The sequence below is a fragment of the Muscardinus avellanarius genome (genome assembly GCF_963383645.1).
Source record: "Muscardinus avellanarius genome assembly, chromosome: 14".
In the NCBI taxonomy this organism is placed as follows: Eukaryota; Metazoa; Chordata; class Mammalia; order Rodentia; family Gliridae; genus Muscardinus; species Muscardinus avellanarius.
In genome coordinates, this window is record NC_137800.1 from 62,298,712 (window position 1) to 62,319,486 (window position 20,775).

The window sequence follows — 20,775 nt, forward strand, 5'->3', positions numbered from 1 at the left end:
GTTCATAGTTCTTAGATGCGTGAAAATTAAAAATATACACGTACAAAAATATACAAGTATTTTTGTTACTTAATCTCTCCGAATTTCTTACATATTAATCATATTCTGCTGTGGGAAATGTATTTAAGTCAGACTTAAGAGTAGTGAGGGTCAAGCCTCGGGGAAGGAAGATGCAGTCTCTAGTGCCAGCCTCTGAGATGTCTGGGCCAAGCGGGCAGCTGGATGGTGCTTGGTCCTTGGTGGTGGCTGCAGGTTACTTCACGTGTTTTAGGCGGCCACATGGAGTTGGAAGAGTTGGGGATTTGAGAGGAATGTGGCGTGTTCAGGTGCATCACAAGCAGAGAGTGGCCTATGTGTTAAATGTGCCACATGTGATCACTGTGGGACTTGTGGGGCTGCACCAGCAGGGTCAGGGGAGTGCTGGCATCGTGACCAGTGATGGGAGTTCAGTGCCAACATTCAGAACACATAAGGGAATGGGTCTTGTAAATCATGTTCTTATTGAAGACAATTTGAAGAAATTATATCTTTCAAATCTTGGAACTGGACACACAAGGTATGCCACTACTGGAAACTCTGCATTAGAAAATTGTCAGCCCTTTGTTATTGAAACACCTCATGGGAGAATAGCTGAGGCACATAATCGTGAACTGGTAAATGCTGCCTGTCTAAGGAGAAAGCTTTGACATCATGGTATTGGTCTGTCTGATAGTGAAATGATTACCCAGTGATTGGTGTATACTCCTCAGGAACAATATACCCCAGACTGGGTGGCAAGGATTAAAAACTTAATGAAGGAATTACCCACAGCCTTATAATGTGCAGTGATGTTATTTATGCAGTATGGGATCCTTATGGAAATTGTCCTCTGCATTGGTTGTTGTTATTCCAGTTTCTAATATAAATGACAAAGTACTGGGGATTGACCACAGGGACTCATGCATTCTAGAGAAAACATCATCAGAAACAGAAGGATGAGTAGTATCTTCAGAATCCTGTAGCTTTTTATCTACTGGTACAAGATATTATCATGAAATTTTGCCTGGGGGAATTGTGGAAATATCAAGACACAATGTCCGAACACCAGATGTCATATCAAGATCTGAAGGAAACCCAGTGGCTTTTTGTATTGTTGAATTTGTTTACTTTGCAAGACCAGATAGTATATTTGAAGATCAAATGGTTTATACAGTAAAATTCTGTTGTGGCGAACAGCTGGCATTGAGGCATGTGTGGATGCAGACTTGTTTAGCACTGTTCTGGAATCTGCTACACCCTCTTATCTTGATTATGCAAGAAAATGTGGACTTCCATATGTGGAGATGCTGTGTAAAACTGATATGTAGAAAGAACCTTCATTCAGCCAAACATGAGGACAACTTGGCATTGAAAAAAATGTGTTGTCAGATAATTTTAAAGGCAAAACAAATGTTCTTGCAGATGATTCAATTGTGAGAGGCAATCCCATCTCACCTATAATAAAATTGCTCAAATAATTTGGGGCAAAGGATATATACATTCAATTAGCTTCTCCACTAATTAAATATCTATGCCTCATGGGAATATACATTCCCACCAAACAAGAGCCTGTAGTCAATAAACCAGAATTTGACCATTTTGCAGAATATCTAGAAGCAAACAGGGTTGTATATCTGTCAGTAGAAGGTCTGGTTTCATCTGCATAAGAAGAGATAAAATTTAAAACACAGAGAGCAAAGGCCAGGCGTGGTGGCGCACGCTTGTAATCCCCACGCTTGGGAGGCGGAAACAGGAGGATCGCGCTGGTTCAAAGCCAGCCGCACTTAGGAGACCCTGTTTCCAAAATGAAAATGTAAAAATAGGTCTGGGAGTGTAGCCCAGAGGCAGAAGGGCTTCCAGGAACCCCAGTACCACCAAAACAAACAAACAAAAACAAACAAACAAACAAAACGCAGAGAGTGAAAAAGCATGGCCTGGCATTTTTGGAAAAGGATGGTCATTGTACAGTTTGCCTCCCTGAGAAATACCGGTGGAACTGGAGTGGAAGCCAGGAGGGGCAGTTGTATCACTTTAAAATGGAGAACTGGTCAAGAACTAAAATGGTTATGCCCTAGCTATTTACTGACTTGTTACAATATAAAATGCCACACACTTCTGATTACCTTTGTAAATTTGAGATTTACTTACCAACTCCTTTTTATATAATATTTTAAAAACATAAACATGTTTGTTTCTATGTTGTATTATCACAATTTGATGTATATAGTGTCCAAATCCATTTAGAAATTTAGTATTTATTAATAACCGAAAAAGTTTGTCTGCATTTGTTGTATAGTTTCATTTACTATATAGTCTTGTGGGTTACATTATGGTGGGTCAAGATGGACTGTTGATAGTTCATCATGCTGGTGTCAGTAGTGGCTGAACCCTGTGGCAGCGACACAGGCAGTCTGGCATTTCAGAGCCCTAGGACCATGTCAGGGTGTCTAGCCTCTTGTCTTAAATATATTTCCCATGGCTGTGTGGAAGTGGTGAGACCTTTGGGTCCATTTTGAAATGGCCTTATTTAAATTTGATTTTTTTTTTGCAGTACTGGAGAAGGAACCCAGGGGCATTCTACTTCTGAGCTGCACCCCCAGGCCTATTTTTTATTCTTTAGTTTGAAACAGTCTCACTGAGTTGCAAAGGGCCTAAGTACCTGAGGCTGTCTGCAAACCGCGATCCTCCTGTCAAGAGTCTCAGGGAAAGTATTAAACCAAGATCTCTGATATGACTTTATGTTTTCCACACATAGTTTTTAGTTTGTTTTATTGAGATGATTTTCTTCTAAAGGAAAATAATACCGTGACAATTTGGAAATTTTACATATTTCTGACTATTTCTCTATCATGGCCTTTTATTTCATAACCCTCTGAAATCTGAATTAAATTAGTTTTTTTCTTACCAGTTTAAAGTGCTGTGTAAGTGCGTTAAATATATAAACTGAAGAGAAGATGAAAAATGTGTTTTCATGGGTTCTACATTGTGAACTAAAGTAAGCCTAGCTTTTTGTGACCTCCATGATTTCTTGGTGACAAATACATTTTATAAAAAAATAAATAAGACTTAAGACTGCATTATATCAGGAAAGGTTAGTTAATACAAATTATAAAAAAAATCTTAAATATTGTACAGAAAAAATTTTAGGTGGGTGAAAATACTGGATTTTGTTGTATTCCTTTAAAGAGTATTGGGTTGTGTTCTTCATCCAGTTAAGTTACTTGCAAATAAAAATTGATCCTTCGAGTGTTGCTTCTTAGGGTCATGTAGGGTCAGAGAAGAATTTACATCAGAGTTAACAGCCTTACTACTAAGAAGTGGCTTGTCTAAGGATTCTGTCAAATGCCTTCTGCATTATGAGATCTCTTATATTTGGTGGGATCCTGAACTCCTCATACCTCTTCAAAACTTGGGGTTCATTAATACTATTGGCTTTCAGTGGCTCTTCCCTTGGTCCTGTGGTGTTTCTTTTCATGCATAAATCATACTCAAAGATTTTGCCTTCTATGGGCTCTGGAGCTTTCATTTCATGTATCTAACTCTTCTACTATCACCTACTCAGCCAAATTTTAGCTGCTTTCCTCTTGTCAACCTGTGATCTCTACATCCTCCCTTAGTGATACTGCTGGGCTTTGTTTTGTTTTCCTCACTGCACTGTAGCCTAGAAACTGCTCCCAGGCAATAAGCTGGCACAATAATATTGCTCACTTTATTTGTTTTTGTTTTCTCCAGGGTCATGGTCTTCTGCTGTTATCCAATGTCTGAAAGCAGTTGTTATATATACTGTGTTTTCCAGTTTTCTAATTATTTATGGTGGGAGAGCAATTACCAGCTTTGATAGATACAAGAAAATATGAGCTCAGAGGAAAAATAACGACACATTTAAAGAGTACAAATACCATAAAGTAACACAATACATATACTGAATAAATTACCCTAGACAAATAACTAATTGACCAAACAGAACCAAAAATTTATATGCGCTTGTACATATTTTTAAGTAGCTAAGAAATGATATCCAAAGTATGAAGGTATAATAATTATTCAGGAAGAAGAATCAAATAAAGTTATTGGATTTCAGAAATAAAATATTTGACTGCTTTCATAAGTATTGTAGACTAGATGTTCTGGAAAATCTTTCCATGAAAAAATCTAGGTACTTGATAAATTTTATAATGTTTTAAAATGCAATATTGAGTCCATATGCAAGCAAGTCTAGCCTACACTCTCCCCTTCCTCAACAAATAGAAAGTTGAAATGAGCATAGCCAATGTGGACATGAAGGCTGCCTTTTTAGGATGCAATCTCCATGAGACAGAATTTCTGATTGATTTCCTGGAGTCCAAACGCAGGGAGGCAGATCCTGGGAAAGGCTAAGTCAGTATTTGCCCCACAGCTTTTATTCTTGCATGGGTGAATGAATGAATGAATGAATGAATGAATGCTGCGTGGCTAATGCTGACCTCAAGAACCCAAAACTTTAAATATTAAAAGCTTGTCAAGCAGCCGGGCGTGGTGGCGCACGCTTGTAATCCCCGCGCTTGGGAGGCGGAGACAGGAGGATCGCGCAGGTTCGAAGCCAGCCGCGCTGGCGTAAGAGACCCTGTTTCAAAAATATAAAATAGGTCTGGGAGTGTAGCCCGGAGGAAGAAGGGCTTCCAGGAACCCCAGTACCACCACCACCAAAAAAAAAAAAAAAAAAAGCTTGTCAAGCAGGGAGTGGAAGATAGGCTTGAAATGGGAAAATAAACTGAATTAAAAAATGAACAAAATTATACTATAAGTCAGCTAGGTTTGAGAAAGAAGCAATTAGAAACTTTAAAGATGAAGACAAAGAAGTTAATGTAGCATGTTAAATACAACTGAACAACTTTAAAATTTAAGGATAAAATGTATTCTCAATCATGTAAATATTTACAATACTTTAACATGTAATAAAAGTATTCTACAAAGATGTTCACCAGCAAAGAAAAGAAATGAATCCATGAGAAAGCAAAGAGATGTAGGAAGAAAGGGTAGGTAAAGAACTTAGATATATCCTTTTGTTTTTGGATACATTAAGTTAAATAAAATTTATTATTAAAATTAATTTCACCGGGGGCTTTTCTTTGTTTAGTTTTTAATATGATGACTAAAACACAATAGGGCAAAATAAAAAAGAATTGTAAGAATTACAAGGGAAACACACAAAGAGTTGTTGTGTGTATATATGAATGTATCACATTAAATTTCATTATGGTGTATAATTATATTGCACTCCTAAAATCCTAAATAAAAGGGAAGAGACAAAACTATCATTATTTCCAAATTATCTTCATAGAAAATCTTTCAGACTCGATATTCAAACTACCTGCTTATTTAGAAATTCAACAAAATAGTTGAATATAAGGTCAATTTATGCATTCACTTAGACAAGAAATGACCATCTAGGAAATGAGACTTTTTAAAAAAAACAATGCCAATAATAAGAAGATATCTAGAAGATATTGAAGATGCAATGAAATATCTGAATGTATATGATGTGTGAATATAATGCACCAATAAAAAATTAAAAAAAGAAATATCTGAATGTGGCATTCAGGAAGGAATTATAGAAAGGAGATACATATTAGGAAATTATCAATGAGTAAGTGGTGTTTAATAAGTCAGGTTCCTCGGCCCTTCCCTGCAGGAGGCAGAACCCTGGAAAAGGCGTAAGAGACTCTGCTAGGCAGGCATATCATGAGGCAGGCGATATTGCGAGAGAAGAGGCTTCCCAGGCGTAGTCTCACCCCAAGACGTATACCTTAAAAAGAGAGGCTTTACCCTCTAGCATCCAATGGGCTGCAGGTCTTCGGGACTGTCCAGCCCCAACCCCCGAAAGGACCGCATTAAAACTGGTACCACGTTCCCTGCTTTCTCCCGTGCCTTTACTTACTGTGCAAACCTAACATATGGTGCCGACCCCGGGACGATTATTTTTTTTATTTTAATCTAATTTAATTAAAAAATTTTTTTCTTTTCTTTTTTTAAAAATTCCCTGCCGCCGTCACTGCCTTGGCATGCTCTGTGCAGCCTTGGCGGAAACCTCTGCCTTCCCAGATCTGCCGGGGCAGAGTGTTCTCGGCTAGGATCAAGGATCCGCTGGGACTGTGCCTGCCCTGCCCGCTGCTTTTTCACTGGCCCGCCTCCGCCCCAGAATCACTGCCACCCCCTGGAACCGCCATCACCCGGAACCGCCGCCTCCCGAAACGCTGCCGCCCAGAAACCACCACTGCTGCCCTGTGCCTGCCCTGACCGGGGACCAGGAGCCACCCTTTTCTGGCCCTGCATCCCACGGCTGTGGCTCCTGACCTTTAGCTGACTCGGACAAGCGCCCGGGTTTCTTTCTGTGTTCCCTTTGCCTGTGCTTCCTCTGGCCCAGCATCCCACCCTTCCTGGACTCTGGAACTCCCACCGACCCGGCCTACACTCTGGCTCTCTCACTCGCTGGGTCAGACCCATGGGGGTGCAGGCCATGTGGCCCGCCCTCAGCTTCTGGCAGGTGTCTGGCAGCCAATCCCCCCTCCTCCCCAACCACGGTGTTCTCCAGTGGCTCATCCTAGGACCAGCCGGCAGCTATCTTACCACCCAGCCAGAAGCTTGTCCTAGGACCAGCTGTCAGCCATCTTATCCAGCCACACACTCACACTGAGAGTCAGCGGCTATCTTACCTAGCTGCACACTCGCCCTGAGAGTTGGCAGCCATCTTACCCAGCCGCACACTCACCCTGGAAGCCGGTGGCCATCTTACTCAGCCAGTGGCTTGTCCTGGGACCATCCAGCGGCCATCTTACCCAGTCAGATGCTCTCCCAGAGAGAGCAGACACTTTGGATCATCTTGACTTCCATCCAGCCCAGAGAGATGGCTGCCACCTTAGATACCACCTAGCCAAGCCCTGGCAGCCATCTTAAATCTCATCCAACCCTGATTCCATCCAACAGCTCCATAGTGTGCCCCCAGCTTCGTAGCCTCTCAGTGCTTCAGTTCCAGCCAGCAGTGGCTGATAACACTACACTGTGGTAAGCTTCCCCTTCCTTGGGCAAGCAGGTTCCGGCTTTTAGCCTCATCTGGATTTGAGCTTACGGCTGTTAAATAAACCCAAATATTTGGTGTCCAAGTTCTCTGGGGGTAGCTAGGCTTCCCTACGGTTGTGTAAAGAGAATGGAGATGTCCTTCTCTAACACAACCACGTTGTTTCTGGATGTTAGGGAGGATCTTGGAATGCCAAATTCCTGTTTTCGTCCTTGCCCACTGAACAGTCATGGGGGGAAGCCAGCCATCAAAATAGACTCCCAGTCCGCACTAGGCCATGTTCTGGTTAATCTTCAGACTCTAGGTTTTTCCAGGGAACTGTGCCCTGAGCGGCTCATTTTTTCCTGCACAAAGATCTGGCCCACTTATGAGTTGGGTAATGGTTCTCGGTGCCATGAGTTGGATACGTTAGATCTTAAAATGTTGACTGATCTCAGTAACTTTTGCAAACGGGCAGGTAAATGGTCCAAGGTTCTGTACATACAGGCTTTTCTGTTCATGCATTCTTGGCTTTCCCTTTCCACCCCTCCTGACTCTACTGCTCGAGTCATGCTGGCTGGGGATTTTTGCCAGCCACAGCTGCCATCTTGGTTGCCATGTGGCAACTCACAGGTGCCACCTGGTGGTTTTTCTGGGTCACAGGCCTGCAATTCTGCTGACTCATGGCCTCCATTTTATGACTACATGTGGATGCTGGAGTATGACCTGGATGAGTTACAGGCCCAGTTTTCTGATGACCCTGACCCACAAGACCTCTCCTTACCACTGTGGTCGCCATCTTATTCCGGGGCAGCCTTCCACTGTAACTCACTCCTTTTTCCTCATTGCCTTCCTCCCTTAAGGGACCAACCAACCCCCCCCCCCACCCCCGCCTACCCCTGTAAGTCACTGTACCTGTTCCAGAATGCCTCCCCTTCTCTCTTGGTCCTGCTTCGTGAGGTGGCTGTTGCAGAAGGTGTGGTCTGTGCCCATGTTCCTTTTTCCCTTCCTGACCTTGCTTAACTTCAAGAGACTGGATTCTTTTTCCACCAATCCCTCTGGTTTTATTAAGAAATTCCAACATATTGTACAAGCATATTATTTAACTTGGCATGATCTTCATGTCATTTTAAGCTCTTCTTTAACTCCAGATGAACGGGATCGTATTCTTAAGGCTGCCAGGGAACGGGCTGATCAGGCTCTCCTAACCAATCCACAGCTCCCTACCAAAACAGCTGCAGTTCCTTCTGAGGATCCCCGCTGGGATTATAATGACAGGAATGAGGGAATAAAAAAGAGGAATCACATGATACTATGCCTTCTTGATGGCATGCAAGATGCCTCCCACAAAGTGGTTAATTATGATAAGCTTAAGGAAATCACTCAGGGTCCAAATGAAAACCCAATGGTTTTTCTTAATGGGTTACAAGAAGCTTTTACCCTCTATACTTGCTTAGAGCTATCTTCTGATGCAAGCCCAGTAGTATTGGCAACCCATTTTATTGGGCAATCAGCCCCTAATATTCAGAGAAAATTAAGAAAGCCTGAGGATGGTCCTCAAACTCCTATCTGAGATTTGGTAAACATGACATTTAAAGTTTTTAATTCCAGAGAGGAATAGGCGGAAGTGGAGCATACACTCTGATTTCACCAGATGGCAGATTTACAGGCTCAAGCCCTGATAGTAGCCCTGCAGCCAGCTGAGGATGGTCAGCCCTCGGGGTATATTCCTCTAATATACTTTTAATGGCTGAAGCTACAGTTGATGACCAGGAAGCCAAACCTTCCCTTCCAATAGATTTGGTTGACCCTATAGTATGGGATACCAGCACCCCAGTTGTGGTGACCTACCACACCCCAGTTTGGATTGTCCTACATGACCACTACATGATGAGCGCCACCTAGGGGAGGATGGCAGCAATGGCAGCCACCTCTAGGAGTCGGCTTCAAGTGTGGACTCACTGGTCACTGGGTATGTGGTTGCCCCCAGCCATGTCCACCGACAAGGCTGTGCCTGGCGTGTGGCCAGGAGGGACACTGGAAAGGTGAGTGCCCTTGGAAAAGAGATGAGTCTCAGGTACCTCAACATAGGGGAATCAACCACCCTTCCAGACCGAACCCTGCCGTTGGTCCTACTCGTCCTGGCTGAAGATTGACACTCCTTGGCCTCAGCTACCCTTATTACTCAAGCTGAGCCCAGTGTAACCCTCCAGGTAGTAGGTAAGCCAATCTCCTTGATTGATAAGGGAGCTACATACTCTGTCCTCCCTTCCTTCTCAGGACCTAGTTTCCCTTCCCAAATCTCGGTTCAGGGGATTGATGGCATGCCCTGTTGCCCACATACTGCAGGCCCCCCTTTATGCCATTTGGAGACCTTTATGGTTAACTATCCATTCCTGATTATCCCTTCATATTTTTACCGCCCTTTTATTTTATTTTTTTGTTTATTTATTTATTTATTTATTTATTTATTTATTTTGGTGGTACTAGGGGTGGAACCCAGAAGCTTTCTACCTCCAGGTATACTCCCAGACCTTTTTTATATTTTTTTTGGAAACAGGGTCTCACTAAGTTGCTGAAAGCCTCACTAAGTAGCTGAGGCTGGCTTCGAACCCATGCGATCCTCCTGTCTCAGCCTCCCAAGCGTGGGGATTATAAGCATGCACCACCATGCCCAGCTCTACCCCCCTTTTAGGTAGAGACTTTTTAACCAAAATTGGGGCTGAACTTTCATTTAATTTCCCCACGGCTTCTGTTTCCTCTAATATACTTTTAATGGCTGAAGCTACAGTTGATTACCAGGAAGCCAAACCTCCCCTTCCAATAGATTTGGTTGACCCTATAGTATGGGATACCAGCACCCCAGTTGTGGTGACCTACCACACCCCAGTTTGGATTGTCCTATATGACCCCACTATTTTCCCTGCCTGCTCCCAGTTTCCCATATCCCTACTTCACTGACTCAGGCTTAAACCCATTATTTCTCATCTCCTGGCCCAGGGACTGCTTATCCCTACTAATTTCCCTTATAATACCCCATTCTCCCAGTTAAAAAGCCTAATGGGACTTACTATTTAGTCCAGGATCTCCATTTAATTATGTGGTGGTCCCAATCCACCCAGTTGTCACTAATCCCTATACCCTCTTATCTCAGATTAGCCCCAATAACACCCACTTTTCAGTTCTTGACTTAAAGGACATTTTTTATACAATTTCTCTGCATTCTGAGTCATATCCTCTTTTTGCCTTCACTTGGGAGGACCCCAATACCCAGGTTGCTCAACAACTACCTGCACCATCTTCCCCCAGGGTTTTCAAGATAGCCCACACCTCTTTTGACAGGCTTTAGCATAGGACCTCCTCCAGTGGCCCTTGGAGTCTAGTTCTCTGTTACAATATGTGGATGACCTTTTACTTTGTAGTCCCTCCCTAGAAGTATCCAAACAGCACACTGCCCTTCTCCTTAATTTCCTTGGAAGCAGGGTTTACAGGGTGGCCCCACATAAAGCCCAGTTATCAGTGCCTGAGGTGCAGTATCTAGGTCTACATCTCACCCCAAACACCCAAGGACTAACTGTTGATGGGTCAAGGCCTTATGAGACTTGCAACCACCCACCTCAAGTGACCAGATCCAATCTTTCTTGGATTTTGTAGGATTTTTCTGGCATTGGATCCCCAACTTTGCCATTCTAGCTAAGCCATTACAGGGGCAATTAAGGAAACCCCATTTGGCCCCCTTACTTTGCCCTTGGTCATTCGCTGAGCATTCCTGGCTCTCCAGGAAGCCCTTCTTAAATCCCACTCCCCCCGACACTCCCCAATCCCACTAAGGCCTTCTTGTTATATACTGATGAGAGGCAAGGGATAGCCACAGGAGTGCTCACTCAACCTCTGGGACCAACCCAGGCACCAGTGGCCTACTTATCTAAACAGCTTGACCCTACCACTTGTGGGTGGCCACCCTGCCTCAGGGCTCTGGCAGCAGCAGTCACGCTCACAAAAGAGGCTCTTAAAATTTGTCTCCAGAGGCCCCTACAGGTTTTTTCCCCACATAGACTCCAGGATTTGCTCTCTCCTTGAGCACTCCCTCTTCTGTTATCTTCTCACATTCAGGAACTTTATTTATTGTTCATGGAAAATCCAGATATTAAACTGTCTCATTCCCCAGCCCTTAATCCAGCCACTCTTTTACCAGTGAGCCAGGTTTCAAGACCTGATTCGTGTTCACCTAATGATGTTCATTCAAGTGTTGATATAATTGACGCTTCAGCTAAACCTTGGGTGGACCTCCAGGACACCCCCCTTCTTAATCCAGATGTTACTTATTTTGTTGATGGCAGCTCTGTTTCTGATGCCAGAGGTAAGAAAAGGGGAGTCTATGCAGTGGTCATCCTAACTCAAGTTATTGAGGCTGCCAGGTTACTGGATGGTACTACTTCTCAAAAGGCTGAACTGATTGCCCTAACTCGAGCTCTACACCTGGCAAAAAAACAAGTGGGTAAACATATATACTGATTCTAAATATTCCTTTTTAATAGCACATTGCCATGTCTCAATTTGGGAGAAAGGGGATTTCTTTCCACCCAGGGTTCACCCATTGTTAATGCCACCTTAATTAAGAAACTCCTAGATTCCCTTTATTTATCATCTGAGCTGGCCATCATCCACTGTCGGGGCCACCAGACAGAATCTTCCTTAGTGGCCAAAGGAAACAGTAAAACTGATTATACAGCAAGACAGCTGACACAACAAGCTCAACCAAGCCCACCAGCCTCTGTATTATTTTTAACTCTCCCCTCAATGGCGCCTAATTACAGCCTGGCTGAACAAAAACACCTGATCGAACTTGGGGCGTCCAGCACAGGGGATGGTTGGCTTATGATGCAGGATAAGATTTTCTTGTTTCAATTTTTGCTCTTTTCAATAGAAAACATAGCATGGTAAGGGGATTGGGAAAGAAGATTTTGAGAAGAGACCAGAAGTTACAGAAGTCTTCAAGACAAATGAGAAAGCGTCTTACATCATATTATACATACAAATTAGTAGGCTTCAAGAGTGAAATGCAAATGCCAATCTTATAGCTAGTGAAAGAAAATATAAGGGAAAAAATTTAACCCTTGAGCATATATTTATTTCTTAAACAAGATTTTTTAGTTTTGGTTTTGATATATTTGTTTTCCAGACTGCATCTCTAGCCCTATTTTATTTTTCTTTTTGAATCAGGGTCTCACTAAGTTGCTGAGGGCCTCACTAAGTTGCTAAGACTGCCTTGAATGTGGGATCCTTCTGTCTCAGCCTCCTAAGTATTGAGATTACAGGTGTGCACCACAATGCCTGGCTTGATTTTGCTAGTTTTAATTTTGGCCAAAACATCTGTTGAGGTGTGGCCCTAAGGTGATAGTGGTTGAGAGGTGGGAACCTTTAAGGAATAATTGTATCATGGTACTCTACTCTCATGAGAGATTGATATAGTTCCTGAGAGAGGGAGTTAGTTATCCCCAAAATAGGTTGTTATAAAGTGACCCTTGCATTTCCCTTCAGTCTCTCAAGTTTGTGCCTCCTCTTAGCACACACTGGCTTTTCCTTCCACTTCTTGCCATGCTGTGATGAATCTTGAGGCCTTCACAAGAATCCAAGCAGATGCTGACACCAGACTCAAATTTCTGCTCTCCAAAATGATGAGCCCAAATAACTCTTATTCTTTATAAATTACTAAGTCTCAGATGTTTTGATACAGCAACACAAAACGACTAAATGGATGTCAAAAGTACTAGCCTTCAGGGGAAAAGGATAGCTAGATCTCATCACAAAATTCCTTTGAAATAATATACCTCCTGTCTCTTTCCTCACCACTTCATGAGTTTTCTGTTCCCACTACTCCACTGAGATTGAAGTCCTTAAGGCCAATAATGCTTTCCACAGGAACAAATCTAATGAGCAATTTTCATCCTAACTTACCTCCATCTGACAATGGCTTTGGTCATCATGGGCCATACCTTTCTGTTATAACACTTTATTTTGTATATGGAATTCCATACTCTTTGGTTCTTCCTCTTACATTCTCTTATTTCTTTGGTGGGTTCTTTCCCTTTTCAAGATTCAAAACATTAGAGGTTCCCCAGTAATGAGTCCTCAGGATTTTCAGCAATGCTTGTTTCTTCAGTGATTTCACAATTTAAAAAATATCTGTATTTATTATTTTGTAAAGTGTTTATTTAGTTCAATTGCTTCTTTCTTTCTTTCTTTCTTTCTTTCTTTCTTTCTTTCTTTCTTTCTTTCTTTCTTTCTTTCTTCTTTCTTCTTGTGGTACTGGGAATGGAACCCAGGTCATTCTACCTCTGAGCTACACCTACAGTCCTATTTTTTTAATTATTTATTTTGAAATAGGTCACACTAAATTACGAAGGGCCTCACTAAGTAGCTGAGGCTGGCGGAGAACCTGTGATCTTCCTGTCTCAGCCTCCCAAGTACTGGAATTGCAAGCATACACCACAACACCTGGCTCAATTGCCAATTTCTTGATTAGGTATTTTTTTTTAGTGTTAAGTCCTTAAAGTACTTTGTAAATTATAGATATTAGTCCTCTATCAGAAGACTAGATGGAAAAGATCTCCCATTCTGTAGGCTTTCTATTTAGACTCTTGATGGTTTTCTTTGATTAGAAGAAACTTTTTAGTTTGATGTCATTTTATTTATTAATCCTTGTTTTAATTTCCTGAGCTCTGGGGGTCTTAGTGAGGAAGTTTTTATTTGTGCTTATATTTTGGAGAATTGGATCCATGCCATTCTCTAGTAATTTCAAAGTTTCTGGTCTAATTTCAAGGTCTTTGATCCGTCTTGAGTTGACTCTTGGGCAGGGTGAGAGGCAGGGATTTAATTACATTTTTTTTTCTACAAATGGATAACCAGTTTCCCTAACACCATTTGTTGAAAGAGCTGTCTCTTCTCCTATATATATGTTTGGCACACTTGTTGAAAACCAATTGGCTATAACTGTGGATTTGTTTCTGTATCTTTAATTATCTTTAATTCTTTTACATTGGTCTATACGTCTCTATGTGTCTATTTTTGTGCCAACATCATGATGTTTTTATTTTTATAGCTCCATATTAAAATTTGAAGTCAGTGGTGCCTCTTGCTTGGTTCTTATAGCTAAGAATTGCTTTGGATATTCTGGGCCTTTTGTTTCTCCATATGAAAGTTAAGACTGATTTTTCTAGGTCTGTGAAAAATTACATTAATATTTTGATAGACATTGTTAATTTTGGATAAATTACTATAATACTAGATGTCAACCACTAAGCCAAGCATGGGAAGGAGGGATGGGGAGGAAATGGGGTGGGGATCGGGTAGGGGCTAACTGGGCAATGTGTGCATGTATGTCTACAAAAGTTTTTTTATCCCATTATGATGTATGAATACAGTGCATCAATAAAAAAATTATACTACAAAAATATTTTGATAGGGATTGCATTGACTTTGTGTTTTGATAATATTTATTCTTCCTATCCAAAAGCAAGGGAGATCTTTCCATCTTTTAAGATGTTCAATTTTCTTTTTAGTGTTTTATAGTTTTCATTGTAGAGGTCTTTGCTCTTGGTTATATTTATTCCTCAGTATTTAATTTTGAGGTTATTGTGAATGAAGTTGTTTTCTGGATTTCCTTTTCAGTGAATTCATGATAGGAATATAGAAAAGCTACTGATGTTTTTAGATTGATTTTTGTATTCTCACTATGGCCAATGAAGACATTAAAAAATGTTCAACATCATTAGCAATCAGGGAGATGTAAATAAAAACTACACTGAGATTACATCTAATGCCAATTAGAATGGCAAACAACTACCACTAAGTTCTGTGTGCATGTACATAATCATCACTATGAACTACATTATTATATGATATTATAATGCACCAAATGAAGTATAAAAATTTTAAAGAAAGGAAAAAATAAATGACATATAACCTGGGTCACAAATAACAAGTTTTATTTAGGTGTAGAGAAGAGAAAAAAAGTTTCTTCTACCCTTTCTAAAAAAATATCATCTGTATACTAACAAATCCCAAATTTATGACTCTGGCCACAGTGTTTCCTCCTGATTTTCAGATTTATATATACAATTTCCCCTTTGACATCTCTACTTTTATCTCTAGTAGACATTTCAAACTTGTGCTATACTGAACCAAGCTTTTTATTACTCTCTCAAAACTACACTCCTTGAACGTGCCACATTTCATTAAATGAGACCATTATTCAACAGATCTCAGTGTGATCCTGGATATTTCTTATTTCCATCCCACTTCATATTTAATCATCCAGCAAATTTCTTAAGCTCTACTTTCAAAGTATATCAGGATATGACCACATCTTATTATGCCCCTTACTACCACCCTAGCCCAAGCCACTTAATCTCTCCCCTGCTCATGGAATTAGCGGGATTACTGCCTCCTTTGCTCTCTCTGCTTCCATTCCTGTCTCCTCCTTCTGCATTATTCTCATAAAATATTAGCATTTTCCTGCTCACCCCCCCCCACATGGATTCTTAGCATTTTTTTTTTCGGTACTGGGGGTTGAAACTCAGGGAAATTCTACCTCAGAGGTCTTCAGCCCTATTTTTTATTCTTTATTTTGAAATAGTGTTTCACTAAGTTGTGGAGGTCTTCACTAGGTACTTGAGGCTGGCCACAAACCTGTGATCCTCCTAATCTCAGCCTCCCAAGTACTGGGGTTATAAGCATTTGCCACCACGCCTGGCATTTTAGCATTCTTAAAATTTAATGTATTTACCTTGACCTTTAAGGGTCATAGATTTTAACACAAAAGCATAAACTATAAATTTTATGGAAGAAAAGATAGAAGACTATCTTATGAACTTAGGGTAATGTAGGAAAATATTTTGTAGAAAGCACAAAAAAGAACCAACCACAAAACAAACAAAGGAGCAACTACAAAAAACTTCTATACAATAGACTTCATTAAGATTTAAAATGTCTGGTTTGGGGCTCGGGATGTAACTCAATGATAGAGTACTTGACTAACATGTACAAGGCCCTGGGCTCAATACCCAGTACTGAAAAAAAAAGTCTGGCTTGTAAAAAGACACCATTGAGAAAAAGAAAAGAATCCAGGTGTGGTGTCACTTATAATTCCAGCATTTGGGAGGCTGAGACAGGAGGAGTGCAGTTCATGAACAGCCTCAGCTATTCAGTGAGGCCGTTTGTAGCTCAGTGAGACCCTGTTTCAAAATAAAGAATAAACAATAGGGCTAGGTTGTAGCTCAGAGGTAGAATTTCTGTGGGTTCCATCCCCAGTACCACAAAAAAGAAAAGAAAGCCATGGTCTGAAGGAAAATATTTATAGTACATAGATTTTGAATATGTAAAAATGCTATAAATAAGATATTCCTACACGTAGAATAGTATGGTAATGTATTAAAGGGCACATCATTTGAAAAGCAGTTTTCCCGTTTCTTTTCTTTCTTTTCTTTTTTTTTTTCAGTACTGATGATGAAACCCAGGGGCATTTTTACCTCCAAGCTACATCCCTAGCCCTGTTATTATTCTTTATTTTGAAACAGGGTCTCACTGAGTTGCAAAGGGTCTCACTAAGTAGCTGAGGCTGTCCTTGAACCACGATCCTCCTGTCTCAACCTCCCAAATGCTGGGATTACAAGAGTGCGCCACCACGCCTGGCTCCAGCTTCTTTTAAAGTTACATATGCTTCCCTAGGAAACCAGAAATTTTACTTCTGTGTATTATCCAAAGGAAATTAAAATCTATGTGTATATAAATACTTATGCACAAATGCCCATAGCAGCATTATTCATAATGGACCCAAAGTAATGCCAATCTAGTAGTTCCAACTGATGATTAGATAAACTATGCTCATTCATAAAATGCATGCAGTTTAGCAACAAAATAAAAATGACTATATAGATGATTCTTAAAGACACTGAGTGAAAAAAGCCAGACATAAAAAATTGTGTGATTGGAATTAATAAGCAAGCCAACCTAGAGTAATGGGAATCTGAGCAGTAGTTGCCTCTGGTTTGACTATAAAGGGGTAGAAGGAACTTTCTGGAAAGATGAAGATGTTCTGGTTCTTGGTTGTGGTGATTATACCAGTATCTATGTTTGTAAAAAACATCCAACTAAACTATTTAAGATCTGTGCATTTAATGAAAGAAAATTATATCCACAAAATACCCACCTATAGAACAACCTCTGTATTTGTTAGGGATTGTTACTTATATAAGGGCATGCATTAGACACCTTATAAATGGGTCCTTTCAGGGGATGAGATGATAAAAGATAGCATACAAATATATTATAAAATAATGAAAACATTATAACTGATAAATCCAGTGTGCTATGAAATGAGAAGAGTGACTATATATAAAATTTGTTCATAACATCTTATTTTAAAATTTCTTGCTAAGTTTATTTACTTTTAAATACTTTTATTGATGCATTATAATCTCACCTTATAATGTGTTTGACAGTGATAGTGACATACATACACACAGCACTTTCCCCTGGCTTCGTTTCTACTATCCTCCTTTCCCATACAGGGTACTGAAATTGACATTGGTATTCTCACATATGAGCATAATGTCAATGGAAGTAATTCAGTCCCTCTGGTATCACAATTATTCCCTAGCTTCTACCTTATGAGAAAAAACATATGACCCTTCACTTTCTGTGACCGGCTTATCTCACTTAATGTGATGTTCTCCAGGTTCATCCATTTTTTGGCTAATGACATGCTTTTTATTGCTAAGTGGAATTCTATTCTGTGCATATTCCATAATTTTGTGATCCATCCATCTGTTGATGGACACCTAGGTTCATTCCATAATTGGCTACTGTAAATTGTGCTGATAAAAACCATGCCTATGCATGTATTACTATAATATTCTGATTTCAGTCTCTTTGGAAAGATAATCAGGAGTAGTATAACTGGATAAAATGGTGGCTCCATTCTCAGTTTTCTGAGGAATCTTCACACTGATCTCCATAGCAGCTGTACTGATTTGCAAAACTACCAAAAGTGTAGACAAATTCCTATTTCCCCACACCCTTACCAGCATTTATTGTTGTTTGCCTTCTTGATGAATATTATTTTGATTGGAGTTAAATGAAATCTCAGCATAGTTTTGGTTTGCATCTCTCCCTGATTGCTAATGATGTTGAACATTTTTTCATGTATTGACCACTTGTATTTCTTCTTTTGTGAAGTGTCTATTTAGTTAGCTCAACTGTCCATTTCTTTTTGTGTGTGTGTGTGTGGTACTGGGGATGGAACCCAGAGGCATTCTACCTTCATGCTACATCCCCAGCCCTATTTTTATTCTTTATTTTAAAACAGGGTCTCATTAAGTTGCAAATAGCCTCACTATGTAGCTGAAGCTGGCTGTGAACTGTGATCTTCCTTCCTCAGCCTCCCAAATGCTGGGATTATAAGTGTCTGCCACCATGTCCAGCTTGCCTATTTCTTTATTGTTTTTTTAGTGATTAAAACCAGTATTTTTATATTTGTTTATTTATATATTCTAGGTATTAGTCCTTTATCAGAGGAATAGCTGGTTAAGATCTTCTCCTGTAAGCTCTCACTTTAGACTCTTGATGATTTCCTTTGATCAACAGAAGCTTCTTAATTTAATGAGTGTAATTAAATATTTGAAATTAGAATATGTAGACGGAGGAAAGCGGCACTTACAAGTCCCGCTAACAATCAAACTCTATTACCACAAAACCAGCACCTTTCAGAGCCAGAAAACACCACCAGCAAAGAAATAAAAACGGTAAATACAAGGGACAGAGAAAAAGGGCTGGAAAAACAAGACACCAGAAAAAAACCAGCCTGAAGTGCCGTGCCCGCTGCGGCGTGGAGCGGCTGGGGCAGCCGGAGCGGCCAGAGCCGCAGCGTGGAGCAGTCGGAGCCGTGGCGCAAAGCGGCCAGAGCAGCCGGAGCAGCCAGAGCCGCAGCGTGGATTGGCCGGAGCCGTGGCGTGGAGTGGCGGGAGCCGCAGAGCGGAGCGGCTGGAGCAGCCAGAGCGGAGTGGCCAGAGCAGCTGGAGCAGAGCGGCCAGAACAGCCGGAGCAGCCAGAGCCGCGGCGTGGAACGGCCGGAGCAGCCAGAGTGGCCAGACCCGTGGTGTGGAACAGCTGGAGCCACGGTGTAGAGCGGCCAGAGCGGCCGGAGTGGCCAGAGCCGTGGGGCGGAGCATCCGGAGCCACGGCGCAGAGCGGCTGGAGCGGCGCGGCCTACAACTCCCCTAGCAGCACCAGGCTCCAGAGAGGAGGGAGACTCAAAACAGAGCTCAAATCCAGAGAGGAGGTACTCTGGCCTTGTGGCCTAGGATGCAGAAGCAGCGTCTTACTGCTGGTGGCAGTGGCGAGTTCACCGGACGGCCCTAGACCAATCCACTCAACCAGCCACCAGGCACCTGAGAGGAGGGGTGGACAGCGAGCCGAGGTGAGCCGCTGCTGAACAGCTGGATGGCAGTCAGTAGTTTCTCTGGTGCAAGGAGCGTCTAAAGCTCCCAAGGGCCAGGATCAGCACACCCAGCAGGGACTCAGCAGAGCTCAAAACCAGAGAAGAACTACAGCAACCTCACAGGTGAGGACGCAAGAGCAGCGTCTTACTGCCAGCAGCAATGGTGAGTTCATTGGAAGGCTGAAGACCAACTCACTCAACCAGCCACCAGGCTCCAGAGAGGAGGGGTGGACAGCGAGCCGAAGTGAGCAGGTGCTGAACAGCCGGGCAGCAGTCAGCAGTTTTGTTGGCACAGGGAGCATCTAAAGCTCCCAAGGGCTGGGCACAGCACACCTGGCAGGGACTCAGAGCGGAGCTCAAAACCAGAGAAGAAATACGCCGCATCATGGCAGAGGGTGTGGCAGTGGTGCCATATTGCCAGTAGAGGCAGCAGTGAATCCACCAAGTTCACTACAGCTCCATCAGCGCACTCAACAAACGTGAGTCAAATTGCGGCCCCTAAGGGAGAAATCCCAGTACTGCACTCCCAGGGTCTTGCGCAGATAGTCTCCCTGGGTCGGAGATTTTAGCAGTGCAGCCCAGTGGGGGAGTGGCAGTGGCAGAGATATCATACCATAGTCATAACTCCCTGCTGGAGAACACCCAACTTGGCACCTCCCACGGTCTAAGCAGACTCGATTGACTCCCTGGGTATGATACTTTGTGATACAACCCAGTAAAGGAGTAGTGGTGACTGAGATACCACAGACTTGAGATCCAGAGCATCTTAAGTGAACTCGTAGTGACTCAGGGAAAAACCCAGAGAAGGCACAAACTTCCAAAATCATGGGAAAGAGAAATAACAATGGAGCAGTGAATGCCCACAACCCCACAACATCAGAATCTGATAACACAGAAATCCAAAGATCTCTAGAAGATCAAATTAGGAAAATAACTTTAGAAATAATAGAGGACTTTTGAAAAGAATTTAGAGAGTAAAAAAGAGATAAAGGATGCAATTAATGAAGTAAAGGCCTCAATTCAAAGTATAAACAAAAAATTAGACCACATGGAGAATAGAATCTCGCTTCTTGAAGATGATCATTCCAAAAATGAATGCATAGTTTCTAATTTAGAAAAAAAAAACCTGACAGCAGGAATCTGACATTGAAGAAATATGGGCCCATTTCAAGAGAGCTAACCTAAGAATAATTGGAATAGAGGAGGGAAAAGAAGGTGAAACCAA

General features: G+C 41.7%; 1 pseudogene across 1 annotated transcript; it reads left to right on the top strand.

The window, feature by feature from the left end:
• The first annotated feature begins 279 nt into the window (after positions 1-279).
• On the top strand, positions 280-6,294 carry LOC308273173 (amidophosphoribosyltransferase-like; annotated as a pseudogene). The gene is made up of 3 exons: positions 280-1,697; positions 1,971-2,041; positions 6,100-6,294. The product of its transcript is annotated as an amidophosphoribosyltransferase-like (transcript).
• The last annotated feature ends 14,481 nt before the right edge of the window (positions 6,295-20,775 follow it).